General features: G+C 40.4%; 1 long non-coding RNA gene across 2 annotated transcripts; it reads left to right on the forward strand.

Annotated features, from left to right (window-relative positions):
* Positions 1 to 669: 669 nt before the first annotated feature.
* Positions 670 to 12,815, forward strand: LOC138903934 (uncharacterized). Of its 2 annotated transcripts, XR_011413215.1 has the most exons (4): positions 675 to 740; positions 1,244 to 1,433; positions 10,208 to 10,276; positions 12,296 to 12,815. It is a non-coding gene; the product is annotated as an uncharacterized lncRNA (long non-coding RNA). The 2 variants fall into 2 exon arrangements; XR_011413216.1 differs by lacking the exon at positions 1,244 to 1,433 and having other exon boundaries at positions 670 to 740.
* Positions 12,816 to 18,557: the final 5,742 nt, after the last annotated feature.

Genomic DNA, 18,557 nt, shown 5'->3' on the forward strand with positions numbered 1-18,557 from the left:
CCCAGTCTCTTCTTGTTTCTTGTTGATACATTATATTATCTTTGTTTGGGCTGATTTTTATGATTTTTAAGAGCCCGAGAAACTGGAGAGGTTGGTGACTGAGTTAGGGCCTGAGTGTCGAGATGTGAGCTATATGTATATATATGGATCGGGTTGCATGCCGCAATGAGCCTTAGTGCTATATATATATATATATATATATATATATATATATATATATATATATATATATATATATGGATCTGGCTGCACGGTGTAACGATATAGCGCTTGGGCTGAAGGAGCCCCTCTGGAGTCTGTACACCCCCCAGTGAGCGTAGGTACCTATTAAGTGTGAGTGTTGAGGGCTGAGAGCCGAGTAATGAGCTATTGAGAAAGACTGAGTGACTGTTGCCCTGAGAGGCGGTATTTTCTTCCATTGTTGTTGCACATAGTTGTTATATATCATTGTTTTGAAACTTCTAAGGGATATTATATTAGGATTTTACTTGAACTTGGCATTTATAAATTGATTTGACTTAAATTGCCAAATTTGAAAGCATGTCTACTTTCTTGTTGAGATTACTGAAAAATAAACTATAACTGTGTAGGTCGTCACTATCTTTTAGTTACTTATTTATTATTGTTACTTATTGAGTTGGTTGTACTCACACTATACCTTGCACTTCGTGTGCAGATCCAGGTGTTCCCGGTCATAGCGGGTGGTGATATTTGAGCAGCTGATCCCGGAGACTATCGAGGTAGTTGCATGGCTTTCGCAGGCCTTGGCTCTCCTTCATTATCTTTAACGCATTTCAGTTCTTATACCTTAGCCATTGTATTAGACTATTCCTGGTATAGATGCTCATGTACTCGATGTCACCCCGGTTTTGGGATAAATTGTATTGTGATGCGAGTTTATTTCTATTCCACAAAGTTTTTTCTTAAATATTTATTACTTTCGTATATAATCTCAAAGCTTTTACTATGTTAAGATAGTCGAGTAATGGCTTGCCTAGTACCACGATAAGTGCCATCACGACGGTTGGTTTTTGGGTCGTGACAAGTTGGTATCAGAGCCTAGGTTACATAGGTCTCACGAGTCATGAAGAGGTTTAGTAGGGTCTTGCGGATCGGTACGGAGACGCCTGTACTTATCTTCGAGAGGTTGTCGAACCCTTAGGAAACTTCACATTCTTGAATTCTTGTCGTGCGAATCTGTTGGTTTTGGTAACTAAACTTCTGTTGTTCTATTTTCTCACAGATGGTGAGGACACGTACTAGAGCAGGATGGACAGCCACCAGTACCACCAGTCATGGCCGATCGAGTTCTAGGTCACGGTAGGGGCAGAGGTGCAGTTGTCATAGTAGATGGGGTCATACCCGCAGATCCACCAGTTGCCCCAGTCCCGGAGCAAGTTCCAGTTGCGGGTGAGCCAGTGGGGACAGCTCAGGTACCAGCTGTGCCTATTGTGATTCCGGGCCTTCAAGAGGCCTTAGCTCAGATTTTGATAGTTTGCACCGGCCTTGCTCAGGTGGTTTCGGCTCAGGCCGCACCTGCCACTTCTCAGGCTAGGGAAGGTACTCATACCCCTGTTGCCATACATCAGATCAGGTAGTGTTGGGACTTTAGATACCGGGAGCACTACCAGCCTAGCCGGTTGCAGCTGCTCAGGCCCATGTGGTTCCTATTATGTCTGATGATGAGCAACGGAGATTGGAGAGGTTTGTGAGACTCCAGCCTCCATCTTTCAGCGGTACAGAGGTGGATGATGCCTAGGGTTTCTTGGACAAGTGTCAGAGGATTCACCGTACAGCAGGTATTCTGGAGACCAGTGGGGTCGCATTCACTACTTTACAGTTCTCTAGGGTTGCCTTCAATTGGCGGCAAGCTTATGAGAGTCGCAGGCCAATTGACGTAGTACCCCTTACATAGCAGGAGTTCTCCGTTCTCTTCCTGGGGAAGTTCGTGCCTCAGTTCCATAGAGAGGAGCTGTGCAGGCAGTTCGAGCACCTTCTTTAGGGTGATATGTCTGTGACGCAGTACGAGATAGGGTTTTCTGAGTTGGCCCGTCATGCAGTCTAGTTGGTTCCCATAGATAGGGAGAGGATCAGGAGGTTCATTGATGGTCTCACATTCCAGCTGTGGTTGCTTATGATGAGAGAGAGAGAGAGTCTGGTGCTACCTTTGATGAGGTTGTCGACTTTTCTCGTCAGATAGAGATGGTCCGCAGTCATGAGCGGGTTGAGAGGGAGGCCAAGAGGCCTTGTGGACAGGGTGGATTCGGCGGTGTTCCTTCTGGAGTTCAATTCTACCACGGCAGGGGCCGTCCTTACATGCATGCTCAGACAGCTTGCCCAGTTCACCATGGTACATCATCTGGCCATGGTTCACACAGTTATCAGCAGGGTCACTCATCTCTCAATGCCCTTCCAGCTCATAGTTCGTCCGTGCTCTATCGGGTCAGGGCTCATATATGCCAGGTCCTTCTACTAGTTATCCCGTTGCTCGGGGCTCCCTTCAATCCCCATCACCCGCACTAGAGGGTTGCTATGAGTGTGGAGACTTTGGCCATATTAGGAGATATTGTCCCCGCCTTACGGGAGGCCCAGCTCATCAGAGGAGTCAAGCTACGGCTTCAGCACCAGTTATTTCACCACCCGCTTAGCCAGCTCGGGGAGGGACCCGTCAGCTAGAGGTCGCCCTAGAGGAGGAGGCCAATCAGGTGGCAGTCATGCCCAATTCTATGCTTTTCCTGCCAGACCAGATGCCGTTGCTTCTGATGCAGTGATCACAGGTATTGTATCAGTCTGCCACAGGGATGCCTCTGTATTATTTGACCCTAGTTCCACTTACTCATATGTAACAACCCGACCGGTCGTTTTGAGCTCTAGCGCGTCATTCGGCGGCTTCACTTCAGGTATTATGACTTGTACGCATGGTCGGGATTGAATTTTGGAAAGTTCAGAGTTGAATTGGAAAGAAAATTCTCATTTCGAAAGCTTTAAGTTGGAAGAATTGAGTAAACGGCCTCGGAAACAGGATTTGAAGGTTCCAGCAGATTCGTATGATGATTTCGGACTTGGGTGTATGTTCGGATTGGGTCTTGGATGCCCTGGGAGCATTTTTAATCACACCTACATGAAGAGGGCCGCAGGTGCGAGCCCGCATATAAGGGAAAGGACTCGCAAAAGCGTATTTTGCTAGGGGAGGCGTGGACCACAGATGCGGTCAAGATCCGCAGAAGCTGAACCTCACCTGCGCGCGTGGAGCCGCAGAAGCAGATAGTGGTCGCATATGCGGAGTTGAGGGGTCTAGTGGAAGACCGCCGAAGTGGTAGTTGGGCCGCACCTGCGGAACCGCAGAAGCGGTCAAGTGACCACAGGTGCGAAAGTCGGGGATGGGCAGTGTCTTCTTTAAAACGAGGGTTTGGCTCTATCTCATTTCATTTCGCCCATGGGAACCGATTTTGGAGCACATTGGAGTTCCATCTTCATCAATCATAATGGGGTAAGTGCTTTCTTCACAATTTTAATTTAAATGCATGAGTTTATATGGATTTGAACATGAATTAGTAGAAATTGGGGCTTTGGTGGAAAAATCTAGAATCTTGTATATTTGGATTTTGACCACGCATTTTGGACATGGAATTGATAATTTATTATATATTTGAGTCCGTGATATCATGGGCAAAGTTTATCTTCGAAAATTTTCGGAATCCGGGCACATGGGCCCGAGGGTGATTTTATCGATTTTTCAAACGGAGTTGGGAATTGTTGTAAATAGGATTATAACGAGTATTTGAGTATATATTAATGGGTTTGCATAATTATTGACTAGTTTTGGAGCGTTGGGCATCGATTAAAGTCGTCGGAAGGGCTTGGGAGCCGGTTATAGAACTTCGGAGCAAGGTAAGTCTCCTTTTCTAACCTTGTAAGTGGAAATTAACCCCACAGGTGAACTAAATTATTATGTGCTTCTATTTATGGGAGCTACGTACGCACGAGGTGACGAGAGTCCGTACGTAGCTACTAACTATGCCTATGTCCGGGTAGTTATAGGCTTACATCATACCTTGTTGCTATTGTTGTTAAATTTATGTTTATTGTTTGTCTTGAAAGGAAGCGAGATTGAGTTAGCTTATTAAATGTTTCGAAAGGAGTTGAAATTGAGGAAAAGTTGGGAACTTAAAGTTTTCATTTGAACTTCGTATTTTTGAAAAGAATTGAGGAACACCATAATAACTTAAGAAATGTATGTGTAACCGCGCCCCAAGTATGATTCACGAGTGGGGGGGGGGGCAATTCTTTAAGTTTATATTTGACCGCGTCGCACGTATGATTCGCTAGCAGGGTATTTCCTTCTACTACTCTTATGAGATCGGGTCGTTCGCCTCGGCAGGATTTATGTACCACACTCTCATGGGAGCGGGCCGTTCGCCTCGGCAGGTTAATAGATGCATCTATGGTTCACGTCGTTCGACCCTCGGCAGTGCACAATTTACTTTTATGTTGGATCGGGTTGTACGCCTCGGCATTTCTCTCTCTCTCTCTCTCTCTCTCTCTCTATATATATATATATATATATATATATATATATATATATATATATATATTATCCTCATGGAATCATGCGTAACATTTGGCAAGAAGCCAGTGTATCTGTGGGTTTTTTCCTGATTTGAATTATGACAACCTCTTTGATGAAATCCACTATATATATATGCGCTCTATATATATATATATGTATGCTCCGGTTATGGAGGGAACTTGCTAGTTGAGAGCTTGAGTAAATTGTAAAGAGGGAAATTGTACCACGTATTTTATACTTGTTTATTTCATATATTTACTCTGTCTCATATTCATTCACTTCTTTACTGCACCTGATATAATTGGACCACTAGTAAGTGTCGAAGTCGACCCCTCGTCACTACTTCTTCGAGGTTAGCTTGGATACTTACTGGGTACACGTTATTTTCGTACTCATAGTACACTTGCTATACATTTTGTTGTACAAGTACTTATATATTTAGTGGTCCTATGGGGGCAGTGGCGTGGTCGATGCAGGGATTTAGGCGAGCTGTATCTTATGTTACGATCCGCAGCCAGCAGAGTTTCCTTCACAGTATTTGTATTTTATTTTCCTGTCCAAATTTGTATTCCGGACAGATACTGTATTTTATTTTATTTTCCTAGTTGAAGCTCATGCACTTGTGACGCCGGGTTTTGGGATGATTATGGGTTATTAAGTATTGAGATTGTGAAAATATTATTATTTACTCTGAAATTCCTATCTTCTATTATTTAATTGAAGGAAAACTATGATTTCAAAGATATTAAAAAGAGAACCAGATTAACTAATTATTGTTGGCTTGCCTAACAGCGGTGTCCGGCACCATCATGACCTTTAATGGATTTTGGGTCGTTCCATCATATGTTTCATCGTATTTTGCCCATTATCTGGATATGCCCCGTGAGTCTCTAGTTTCATCTGTTCATGTATCTATGCCGGTAGGCGACACTATTGTTATGGACTGGGTATACCGGTCGTGTGTAGTGACTATTAGGGGATTGGAGACCAGAGTTGACCTCTTGTTACTTAGTATGATTGATTTTGATGTGATCTTGGGTATGGACTGGTTATCCCCATGTCATGCTGTCTGGATTGCCATGCTAAGACCGTGACATTGGCGATGTCGGGGTTGCCACGGATTGAGTGACGAGGTTCTCTAGACTATGTTCCAGTAGAGTGATTTAATACTTGAAGGTTTAGCGAATGGTTGAGAGGGGTTGTCTATCTTATTTGGCCTTTGTGAGGGATGTTAGTGCATAGACCCCTACTATTGATTATGTTCCGGTGGTGCGAGATTTCCCGGATGTGTTTCCTGCAGACCTGCCGGGCATGCCGCCTAACAGGGATATTGACTTTGGCATTGACTTGGTGCCGGACACTCAGCCCATTTCTATTCCTCCATACCGCATGGCACCGACTGAGTTGAAGGAGCAGCTTCAGGAACTCCTTGATAAGGGGTTTATTAGGCCTAGTGTGTCATCTTGGGGTGCACCTATTCTGTTTGTGAAGAAGAAGGATGGTACTATGAGAATGTGCATTGATTATAGGCAATTGAACAAGGTCGCAATCAAGAACAAGTATCCTTTGTCGCGCATTGATGACCTATTTGACCAGCTTCAGGGAGCGAGGGTATGCTGCAAGATTGATTTGAGGTCTGGGCATCACCAGTTAAAGATTCAAGACTCAGATATTCTTAAGACAGCTTTCAGGACTCGTTATGGTCATTATGAGTTCCTTGTGATGTCTTTTGGGCTGACCAACGCCCTAGCAACGTTCATGCATCTGATAAACAGTGTATTTCAGCCTTATCTCGACTCATTTTTTATTGTGTTCATTGACGATACCATGGTTTACTCTCGTAGTCAGGAGGAGCACACCCAACATTTGAGGGTTGTGTCGTAGCAGTTAAGGGAGGAGAAACTTTATGCCAAGTTTTCCAGTGGAATTCTTGGGGCACGTGTTATCCCGTGAGGGTATTCATGTAGATCCGAAGAAGATAGAGGCGGTTCAGAGTTGGCCCATACCGTCCTCAGCTTCGGAGATTTGGAGCTTTCTTTGCTTGGCCGGTTATTATCGTCACTTTATGGAGGGTTTTTCATCTGTTGCATCACTCTTAACCAAATTGACCCAAAAGGGTGCTCCTTTCCGGTGGTTGGATGAGTGCGAGGAGAGCTTTCAGAAGCTCAAGACTGCCTTGACCACAACTCCAATTCTAGTTTTGACGTCAGTTTCGGGCTCTTATACAGTGTATTGTGATGCTTTTCAGATCGACATTGGGTGTGTGTTAATGTAGGAGGGTAGAGTGATTGCTTATGCTTCGCGCCAGTTGAAGCCTCATGAGAAGAACTACCGTGTTCATGATTTGGAGCTAGCTGCCATCGTTCATGCACTGAAGATTTGGAGGCATTATCTATACGGTGTTTCTTGTAAGGTATTTACGGATCATCGGAGCCTCCAGCACTTGTTCAAACAGAAGGATCTCATTCTGAGGCAACGGTGATAGTTGGAGCTACAAAAGGACTATGACATTCCTATTCTGTATCATCCAGGGAAGGCCAATGTGGTGGCCGGTGCCTTGAGTAGGAAAGCAGTGAGTATAGGTAGTCTTGCTTTTCTTCCCGTTGGAGAGAGACCTCTTGCAGTTGATGTTCAGACTTTGGCCAACCGGTTTGTGAGATTGGATATTTCGAAAACTAGTCGGGTTCTCGCTTGTGTGGTTTCTCGGTCTTCCTTATTTGATCGCATCATAGAGCGCCAGTATGATTATCCTCATTTGCTTGTCCTCAAGGATAGGGTTCATCACGGTGATGCCAGAGATGTGACTATTGGGGATGAGATTTGTGTGCCTAATGTGGATGGGCTACGTCAGTTGATTCTTGTGGAGGCCCACAGTTCGCGGTATTCCATTCATCCAGGTGCCGCGAAGATGTACCAGGACTTGAGGCAACACTATTAGTGGAGGAGGATGAAGAAGGACATAGTGGGGTTTGTAGCTCGGTGCCTTAACTGTCAGCAAGTAAAATATGAGCATCAAAGATCGGGTGTCTTGCTTCAGAGGTTAGAGATTCCAGAGTGGAAGTGGGAGCAGATCACCATGGATTTCGTAGTTGGGCTCCCACGGACTTCTAGGAAGTTTGATGCTATTTGGGTGATAATGGATCGGCTGACCAAGTCCACACACTTCATCCCAATTGGTACTACTTATTCTTCAGAGCGGTTGGTTGAGATTTACATTCGAGAGATTGTGCGGCTTCACGGTGTGCTAGTTTCCATCATTTCAAATAGAGGCACAAATTTTACATTGCAATTTTGGAGAGCCGTATAGCGAGAGTTGGGTACTCAGGTGGAGTTGAGTACAACATTTCACCCTCAGACGGATGGGCAATCCAAGCGCACTATTCATATATTGAAGGATATGCTACGTGCGTGTGTCATTGATTTTGGGGGTTCATGGGACCAGTTTTTGCCACTCGCGGAGTTTGCCTACAATAATAGTTATTAGTCGAGCATCCAGATGGCCCCGTATGAGGCTTTGTATGGGAAGTGGTGTAGATCTCCGATGGGTTGGTTTGAGCCCGGTGAGGCTAGGCTTTTGGGCACAGAATTGGTTCAGGATGCATTGGACAAGGTTAAATTGATTAAGGAGCGGTTTCGTACGACGCAGTCTAGACAGAAGAGCTATACCGATAGGAAGGTCCATGATGTGTCTTACATGGTTGGGGAGAAGGTTTTGCTAAAGGTTTCACCCATGAAGGGTGTTACGCGGTTCGGGAAGAAGGGAAAGTTGAGCCCTCGGTTCATTGGGCCATTTGAGGTACTTCAGAGGATTGGGGAGGTGGCTTACAAGCTTGCCTTGCCACCTAGCTTATCGAGTGTGCATCCAGTATTTCATGTTTCTATGCTCCGAAAGTATGTTGGCGAACCGTCTCATGCTTTGGATTTCAGCACGGTCCAGTTGGATGGTGATTTGACTTATGATGTAGAGCCGGTGGCTATTCTGGGTTGGCAGGTTCGGAAGTTGAGGTCAAAGGATATTGCTTTAGTAAAGGTGCAGTGGAGAGGTCAGTTGGTTGGGGAGGCTACTTGGGAGCCCGAACGGGAGATGTGGAGCATATATCTACACCTATTTGAGACTCCAGGTATGTTTCGAGACCCGTTCGAGGACGTTTGTTTAAGAGGGGGAGGATGTAATGACCCGGCCGGTCATTTCCAGAGTTGTAGCCCCGTTCCCCCCTTTTTGCTCATTTTTGTACTTCACTATTGCTTTACGCCTTATCGGGGTTAGTTGGTTCAAGTTTCGGAGAGAATTTAGAGTGAGTTGAGACACATAGTCTCTTAATCGAAAGCTTAAGTTGGAAAAGTCGACCGGATGTCTACTTATGATAAACGACCTCGGATTTGAAGTTTGATGGTTTCGTTAGATCCGTTGGGTAATTCTGGATTAGGAGCATGTCCGGATTGTGATTTAGAGGTCCGTAGTAGAATTAGGCTTGAAATGGCGAAAGTTGGAATTTTGGAAAGTTTGGCCGGGAATGGACTTTTTGATATCGGGGTCAGATTCTGATTCCGGAAGTGGCAGTAGGTTCGTGGGGTCATTTGTGACTTCTGTACAAAATTTGAGGTCAATCGAACGTGATTTGATAAGTTTCGGCATTGCTTGTATAATTTGAAAATTTCGAAGTTCATTAGGCTTGAATCCGTGGGCAATTCATGTTTTTGACGTTGTTTGAGGTGATTTGAGGGTTCAACTAAGTTCGTATTGGGATATAAGACCTGTTGATATGTTTGGTTGAAATCCCGGGGGCCTCGGGTTTATTTCGGGTGATTAACTGATCAAGTTTTGAAGTTGTAAGCTTGCTGAAAGTTTTCCACTACTGGTGTAATCGCACCTGCGGAGTGGGAACCGCAGGTGCATGCTCGTAGAAGTGGGAGGTAAGCCGCAGAAGCGGCCAAGGGAGTGATGCAGCAGAAGGTCACAGGTGCGATGGTGTTCCCTCATCTGCGTGACCGCAGATGCTACAGAAGGATCACAGAAGCGGATTCGGCCTTGAAGCTTGACTCCGCAGAAGCAGATATTTGTCTCGCAGAAGTGTGTCGGCTGGAGCGGAAAAAGGGACTCAGGTGTGGAGTTAGACGCAGAAGCGGGCTCTGCGGCGCACCTGCAAGACCGCAGAAGCGGCTAAGTTGATGCAGGTGCGGAAGACCTGGGCAGAACCTATAAATGCGAGACTTCTAGAGTTTTCACCATTTTCATCATTTTGAGCTCGGAATTTGGAGGTTTCTGAGAGGGTTTTTGAAAAAATTATTGAGGTAAGTTCATTGTGTTCATTTTCCTTCAATAATGATGTCTCCCCACTGATTTTCCACCTAGTTTGTGTGTTTTTGAGGTGAAATTTGGGGGTTTGAGGCTAGGGATTTGGAGAGTTAAGTTTGGGGAATCGAATGGCCATTTGATGTTGGATTTTGATAAATTTGGTATGGTTAGACTCGTGAGTGAATGGGCTTTCGTATTTTTTCATTTTTGTCGGATTTCGAGATGTGAGCCCAGGGGCCCAGTTTTAGAGCCAATTTTGGATTTTTTGCTTATAATTTATATTTATCTTATGAAATTAATTCCTTTAGCCGTATTAATTGTATTGTATTGCTTGTTGATAGATTCGGGACGTTTGGAGGCCGATTCGTGAGGCAAGTGAATTTTGGAGTAGAGTTTTGGCTCGGATTGAGGTAAGTAACAATTTTAAATCTGGTCCTGTGGGTATAAAACCCTGGATTTTGTTGTTATACAATTTTTTTGGAGGTAACACACATGCTAGGTAACAGGTGTGTGGGCGTGTACCGTAGAAAATGTGACTTGGTCCATTCCGTGGAACTGTAAATTTGAATAACTTGTTGTTAGCTATATGCTCTCCCTGTGTTATAGAAATTTGACCGCAAATCATGTTAGGAGTCATGCTTAGGCCATGTGATTACACTATTGAGACCGCAGAGGTTGTGTACTCGTTGAATTAATTGCTAATTTCTATTTTGTACTCAGTCACGGTTTACTTGCGTATCATATCTCAGTCTCTTCTTATTTCTTGTTGATACATTATATTATCTTTGTTTGGGCTGATTTTTATGATTTCTGAGAGCCCGAGAGACTGGAGAGGTTGGTGACTGAGTTAGAGCCTGAGTGCCGAGTTTTGAGCTATATGTATATATATGGATCGGGTTGCAAGCCGCAACGAGCCTTAGGGCTATATATATATGGATCGGGTTGTATACCGCAACGAGCCTTATGGCTATTTATATGGGATCGGGTTGCATGCCTCAATGAAATAGCGCTTGGGCTGAAGGAGCCCCTCCGGAGTCTGTACACCCCAGTGAGCGTATGCACCTATTGAGTGTGAGTGTTGAGGGCTGAGAGCCGAGTGATGAGCTATTGAGAAAGACTGAGTGACTGTTGCGTGGCGTTCGCAGGCCTTAGATCTCCTTCATTATATTTAACGCATTTCAGTTCTTATTCCTTAGACATTGTATTAGACTGTTCCTGGTATAGATACTCATGTACTCGATGACACCCTGGTTTTGGGATAGATTGTATTGTGATGCGAGTTTATTTCTGTTCCCCAAAGGTTTTTCTTAAATATTTATTGCTTCCGTCTATAATTTCAAAGCTTCTACTATGTTAAGATAGTTGAGTAGTGGATTGCCTAGTACCACAATAGGCGCCATCACGGCGGTTGGTTTTTGGGTCGTGACAATACTTGATTCCAAAAGATGGGGGTCAAAGAAAAATTAAAACAGGCTAAAAAGGGATGACGAAGGATATAAAGTGTTTGGGTAGCAGAAAAAATGCCTCCCAGCCTCAAGAATGCCAAACATTCTATCTCTTCTCAGGCTCGACATTGATGGACATGAATGTCTTCTTGGTTTTGTCAGTTGTATAGCTCCATCATCAATATCTTGTTTCCAACAAATGACCTTTGACAATTTGGAGCTACATTTTCTTGGTCTTTGTCTTTATGTGAAATGATGCACTCCAGTACCAGCTAATCCATTTAAAATTCCCTAGAATACACATTCTCTGGAGATTTGGGTCATCTACCCTGCTATGATTAGATTACGTCAGGCCGTGGCAAAAAACCTTTTTCATTGATTAGTCCAACAAAACTTCAACCCATTCAAATATTGCTTAAGACTGATTTTCATGATAGATTGAGATGAAGATCTTTAACCTCTACTGATATAACTATTTTAGTTCCTCGTGAACTTGACATAGTCTTATCATCAAAATGTTTCAGCCTTTTCCTTATCTTCAAAGTGTTTTTTCTTGATTTAATTTAAGATTGGACAGGCTTTCCAAAATCTAGCCGAAATCTCTGCATGCATGTCATATCAATAAAATTGGCGTGAAAAGAAACATATATGCAAGAAGAATTAAACACAATGGATTAAAATGACACAAAACGAAAAGTTACATTTTATTGATTAAAGGATAGAGAGGTTTGATGACAGGACAAAAAAGCAACATCTGGATCACAGCCTCGAAGTAGTCTAGATGATAGAAATTATGACAAAATAAGTTACCAAGACTCCTTTTCGACAAGGGGGGAGTGGCTTTCCAATTACCAAGCTTGACATCTTAGCTACCCATTTGCACATCAGCATTACTACGGAATTCAATAAGATTGCTTTGGAATCAACATTCAAATTTTAACTTTTTGATCAAATCGTTTCCTAATATTGGCTATCTGATTTCAGGACTGGCGGCATGAGAAATTTCATAGCAACCAATTTGCCAAAAGATTTCGAAGAATTCTCATGTCCCTATCATCACAGATCGTCTCACACAAAGCATGTTCTATTGCTCAAACCTATTAAAAGTCAACCAACATTTGCCTCTACTTTTAACCACCAAATTGTGTACTTGCCTTTTTGTGATCTTAGTTGGATCAACAATAGCCGTGCTTATTCCCTTGGTTGAGAAGATGATAGAGTGATCCTGGATTGTTTTCGTGCTTCACCACTGCAAACCAACAAACCGACCACCTTTAACTAGGTTTTATTTCAAAACAACAAGCATGTTAGAATGAACAAACTCTTTTGCTCTTTCTTTTTTTCTTTTTCTCTTTTTAATTCTTCTTCTTTTCTTTTCTTTTTTCACTTTTGTTTTTCAAAATCATTCGATCGAACCTGATTTGGGTTGCCTACGTATCATGTGGGAAAATGAATCATATCTTGCGCAGTTCGAGGGGAACAAGAATAAAGTAAATAAACTAACTCTTTTTCTTTTACTCATATACAAATAATCCCACAAAAGCTCCTAACAAGGAAAATATTTTGGATTTTTTTTTGTTGAAAGAAACCTTCTAAAGAAGAAAGAATTGTTTTTTGGATTTCGATTTGTTTTTTATTTTTTTTATTTTTTTGAATTAGTGCAAGAAAGACTTCTAAAGAAGAAAAAAAAATTTGGATTTTGAATTTCCAAAAATATTTTTGGATTAAGAGTTTTCTTTATAATTTTTGAAAGAAAAACTTCTATAGAAGAACGAAAATATTTTGAAATTCAATTTTTTTTAAATGTTTTTTTTATGGATTTGATGTCTCAAAATTCAAAGAAAAATATTTTTAAATTTTTGAAAATTGGGGATTGTTGAAAGAATGACTTCTAAAGAAGAAAGATATTTTTTTTACTTCGCTTTTTTTTGTTTTGTTATTTTTTTTGGAATCTTCAAAAGAAAGACTTCTAAAAAGTAAGAAAATATTTTGGATTTTTATTTTTGTTTTTGTAAATTTCAAAAGAAAGAAAATATTTTTTGGATTCTTTTTGAATTTTTGGAGAAAGACTTCTAAAAAAAGGAAGAAAATATTTTTGGATTTTTTTATATTTCTGAGAGAAAGACTTCTGAAAATATTATAAAAAATTAATAAAGCCAAATAAAGTCAATGTACAAGCTCGAATTCTGGTTAGGTCCCCAGCAGAGTCGCCAGAGCTGTCACACCCCTTTTTACCCCTAAATGATATGTGCTTTATGGATTGTGGGTTCAAGAGTTTTTTCAATTAAAGTGACAAATATGAGTAGGGATTATTTTATTTACAGAGTCGCCACTTGGAATTGATTATTTTTTTTCGGTGTTCCAAGTCACCTTTTATTTGAATCTATAGTCAAAGGAAGGTCTAACTCTATTTTTATCGGTCTGTAAAAACAAAGTTCGGGTAAGAAATACTGTTGACAGGGGAGAAGGTGTAAGGCATTCCCCGAGCCCCGTGGTTCTAGCTCGGTCGCTTTATTGACTTAAACTTGGCTTGAATTAATTTTTGTCAAATTGTGATTTATAAGATTTTCATATTTTGCTTATCCGCTTTTATTGCTTGATTATTGAAAAAATTAAAAAAAATTGAAATGATAAGATTCCATAACCACACTACGCAAGTGAATGCGTGATTGAGACAAAATTAATTAATTTTGTCATAATAGTGCTACGCAAGTAAATCCGCAGTCATGACAAAGGATTATTAGCACGTTATTATTTTTATTTTTGGAAAAAAGGTCATTACAATTGTGCTTTGAGAAAATTAATTTTGAAAATTAATAAAAAGAATTACTACTACGCTACACAATCGAATCAGCGGTTAGCCAAGGGTTGATTAAATTAGAAATTAATTGAAGCTAATAGATACGTTATATGATTATTGAATTTATTTATTGAATATTAAATATCACACTACGCAAGCGAATCTGTGAGCGAAAAGGTTACAATGCGCCTACTAATTTTCTAGCGTTTAAATTAATTACTAATGTTATTAAGTTACATAGGTAATTAATATACATAATTTAGAAGAAAATATGACAATTAAATTATTAGAAAAGCTGATAATTGGAAATTTTGACCAGCTTTGTTTATTGGGTTTAAAATGGCATTGGGCCACTTTCTTTATTATTTGGGCAGCTGGGCCAATTTGGTGCATTTACAGTGCTAGCCCATTTTGGACAACTTTAACATTGGGGCAGCCCTTAACTTGTTGTAGTTGGGCATGCAGAAATTTATGTTTTGGCCTAGGATACTTTGAAATTGGGGTTTGCATAGACATCCACCTGAAGGCCAGATTATTGACCTAACCAATTTTACTATAGCCATATCTACGAAGTTATGATTGCATAAACAACCACTTTTATCTTAATTAAGATCTAAATCAGAGTGGCAGGCCAAAAATCCAGCACTAATCAATTTTCAATATTTTGAACATAAAGCATTCAAAACTAACCTCCATAAACATACAAAAAATAAAATGGTTTCAGCTACCCATGTAAAAGAAAGTTAATGTTAACTCACCTCTAGCACGTTTCCAGGTTCAATCACAATCATAATATTTATTCTTAGACAAAATTAAACATATTCATGTTCCAACAATCCAAACTAAATTCAAATCTTTATTACTTCTGAATGTATGCAATACAAAGTAAAAATAATACCTGGATCGCAGAATTATAAATATACAGTCGTAGAATTAGCAAGAATAGAAGCAAAAAACAGCAGTAAAAATGGCGTTAAGACAGCCCAGAAAACCAATAAAGATGCTTGAAACTAGTGGCTAAACAACTTCACAAATTACCTGAAGGGTCTTTCTATTATTTCTCAAAGGTTTTGCACTCTAAGAGACACTCACAAAGCTCCCAATTTTCACTACTAAATATGATTTTACTGAAATTTTTCTCTCAAAATTCTCTCCTTTTTTTTCTAGTTAGTAGAGATCTCCCTGCTACTCTAAAGATGTATGTGTTTTTGTCGGAGAAAAATCAGGTATTTCATGATTAAAAATCTGTCTCTTTTTTTGGATAGATTTTTCAACAAGATCTGCTCTAAAGAGAGTATTCCAAAATAAATCTGCTCTTCATTATTCAAAGACAGTTTTTTGTTCAAAAACTATCCAAAAGTATATATTTTCTTACCAAACAATTGACTTTTGAGATTTTTTTACTCAAAATATCTCTGAAGTAATAAATAAGAAACCAAACAAGTACCCTATACTCTCAAGTATTCCTTCATTACCTCATCTTTCATCAATACAAAACCATTATACTATTTCAACAAGTACAAAAATAGAAAATTTAGCATTTCAAACTTCAAAAACTAATACTAAAATAATTAATTAGAGAAAAAATAAAATCTGAATAATAATAAAAATAAAAAAAAATCAGCCATGATAAAAGAATAGAATTTTTACCATTTTACAATTCAAGTGGCCGAAACAATGGCGGTATGCCAACTCGGTAGACCTTTGAACTTCGAGCACAATTTTCTTATTGATAAATCGTGACCGCAAACTCCGGTGAGCCGAGGATCATTCACGATATCATCAACAACAGAGTCATGTTTTGAGTTCGAGGCTAGCCTAAGGAGAGGTGAGGTATTGATGGCGGCGGGTGGCAGTGGCGGCGGTACCGCTCCGGCGGCAGTGGTGTTCTTGGGGTGAAATTGACATCAATGGGTAGGTCGTGAGGAGCTCTATCTATTGATATAGGTAATGCGAGGTGGTAGTGACCGGAGTTTCAAGAATTTGGGCAAAGAAGTGGCGGCTAAAGTTTCCTAGATCTAAAATTCAAGGAGTATGAAAGTTTTTTGAAGGATTTTGTTTTGAGATATGAAAAGAAGAGGTTATGGAGATTACATGGTGTGAATTTGGGGGTATTTGGAGGTGGTCCACCGCCGGTGGGAAGTTTTCGGCAACGAAGGAGGGGCGGCAGCTAGGGAGAAAGAGAGAGTGAAGAGAGAGAGAGAGAAGATAGAGGAAGGAAAAAAAGAATAATGGTTGGAAATGGGGGCAATTTTCAGATTTTTGAGGCTTTAAATACCTAGGCAGATAGTGAATGAGAGCCATTGGATCAAGATGGAATGGATGGGTAAGATTTGATCTTGCTTCATGTAGTGAAACGATGTAGTTTTATGTTGAAACTATGTTGTTTTGATCCGGGTCTTGGCAAGCCAACAATTGGACTGGGTCGGTCGAATTAGGCTAAATAATTGGGCTTGATTTGTGCATAACTCAACTGAAAAATAACATTAATCCAAACCTTTAAACCCCTTAATCAATTAATTAATAATCTAATGCTAAAGTATATAAATACACACAATAAACCTAAAAACAATGTAATATAGGAGAAATAGAAAGAGCAAAAAATAGATATTTACAATATGAATTTTATTTCTGAGAGTGAGTGAATTCTTTCTATCTTGAGTTCCTATTTGTTCTTGAATTTTAGTGTGTATGGAACTAATCTCTATTGTTGTGTGAGGCCACTTGATTCACGAAGGAAAGGTAATGTTGTTGACCTCTGTGTTACAGTAAGTGAGTAAGTTATAAAAAATGCATGGTGCATTTGAGTCAAATCTTGAGGCAAGGACGTCACGTTAGGGTGCTTAGTCTGTTCTAAATATTCTTGGTATGATGAGCTATGAGAGTTGTGTAAAAGGGTCGTGTATACGTGAAGTGTAGTTTGATTGCTCGAGGATGAGCAATGGTTTAAGTGTGGGGTGTTGATGGTACGCTAGGAACACGTATTTTAGTCGCATTTTGCACTCTAATCTACTGCACTTTACTTGTGTTTGAGCTTTAATTAGTAGTATTTTGCACTGATTGTGTATTTTATGCTTTGTAGGAGATGCCGCTGAGTTAAGAAGATGTTCTAGAGCTAATTCGGATCATTTGGAGCTTTGAAATATGAGTAAAAGTTCAAAGAATTAATTTGGAGCTCGTGGACCGGCGTTGCACACGAAAGTTGGAAGAAAGAGCAAGGGCTAGAGCAAAAACAAGTACTAGTGCGTCCCATAAGGCATGACATTAAGCTCAGCATTAATACAAAATTTCGTTAGACAAGCTAAGTTCAGAGAGTTTACAACCGAGAAAAAGACACTATGTTGTGATAACCTAAAATGTCATCTTTAATTTAAATATTTATTTCTGTGTTCTAAGACCTTAAAAAGTACTATTTATCATTCCTCGACTTGCGTGCGCAGTCTGTATAATTTTCAGGAGAATGTTTATGAGAAAAATGGATTAAAATGCGAAATAGAGCTTTGAAACTCAACTGAGTTGACTTTGATCAACATTTTGAGCAAACAGACTTGGATCAGTATTTTGACAGTTCTGGTAGGTCCGTATCGTGATTTAGGACTTGGGTGTATGTCCGGAATTGAATTCGAAGGTCTCTAAATTAAATTATTACCATTTAACGGAAACTAGAAATCTAAAGGCTAAAGCTTCTGCGGCCAGCCGATCGCAAATGCGCACCTCGTCGCTTCTGCGACTCCATCTTGCGCTTCTGCGCAGCCGTAAATGTGGCCCATTTTACGCAGATGCGGAACTTGCCTGGCTGCTTGTCTTTGCAAATGCGGCCCTTTTCTCGCAAATGCGAGACTGGGCAGAACATTAAGGGGTTGAAAATGGCCATTTTTCTTCATTTCGTTTGGGTTTTAAAACCACGGTTTTTGGGCGATCTGAAGGAGTTTTTCACGACCTCGAACTGGGTAAGTGTTCATTATCATATATTGATGATATTTCATAAATTCATGTCTATATTCATCATTTATTTCAGATTTAAATGGAATAAATTGGAGTTTTTGTAAAACTTTCCAAAAATAAAAATTTAGGATTTGAAAGCCAATCCGATGTCGGAATTCGATAGTTCTTGTATGGTTGAACTCGTATCGGAACGGGTGTTTGGATTTTGTGAGTTTTTCCAAGATTCGAGACATGGATCCCACTGTCAATTTTGAAAATGAATTTCGGATTTTAATCCGAAAAATTAGTAAATTCATATGGAATTAATTCCTATGATTCGTGTTGAGTATTTTGACTTGTTTGTGACTAGATTTGAAACTTTTGGACATCAATTCGCGAGGAAAAGGTTTATTGGAATCTTGAATTTGGTTGCGAAGCGAGGTAACTGTCGTGGTTAACCTTGACTTGAGGTAGTATGACTTATTTGTCTATTTGCTACATGATTTAATGTGCAGGTACAAC

Source organism: Nicotiana tomentosiformis, unplaced genomic scaffold, assembly GCF_000390325.3.
Source record: "Nicotiana tomentosiformis unplaced genomic scaffold, ASM39032v3 Un00188, whole genome shotgun sequence".
NCBI lineage: Eukaryota > Viridiplantae > Streptophyta > Magnoliopsida > Solanales > Solanaceae > Nicotiana > Nicotiana tomentosiformis.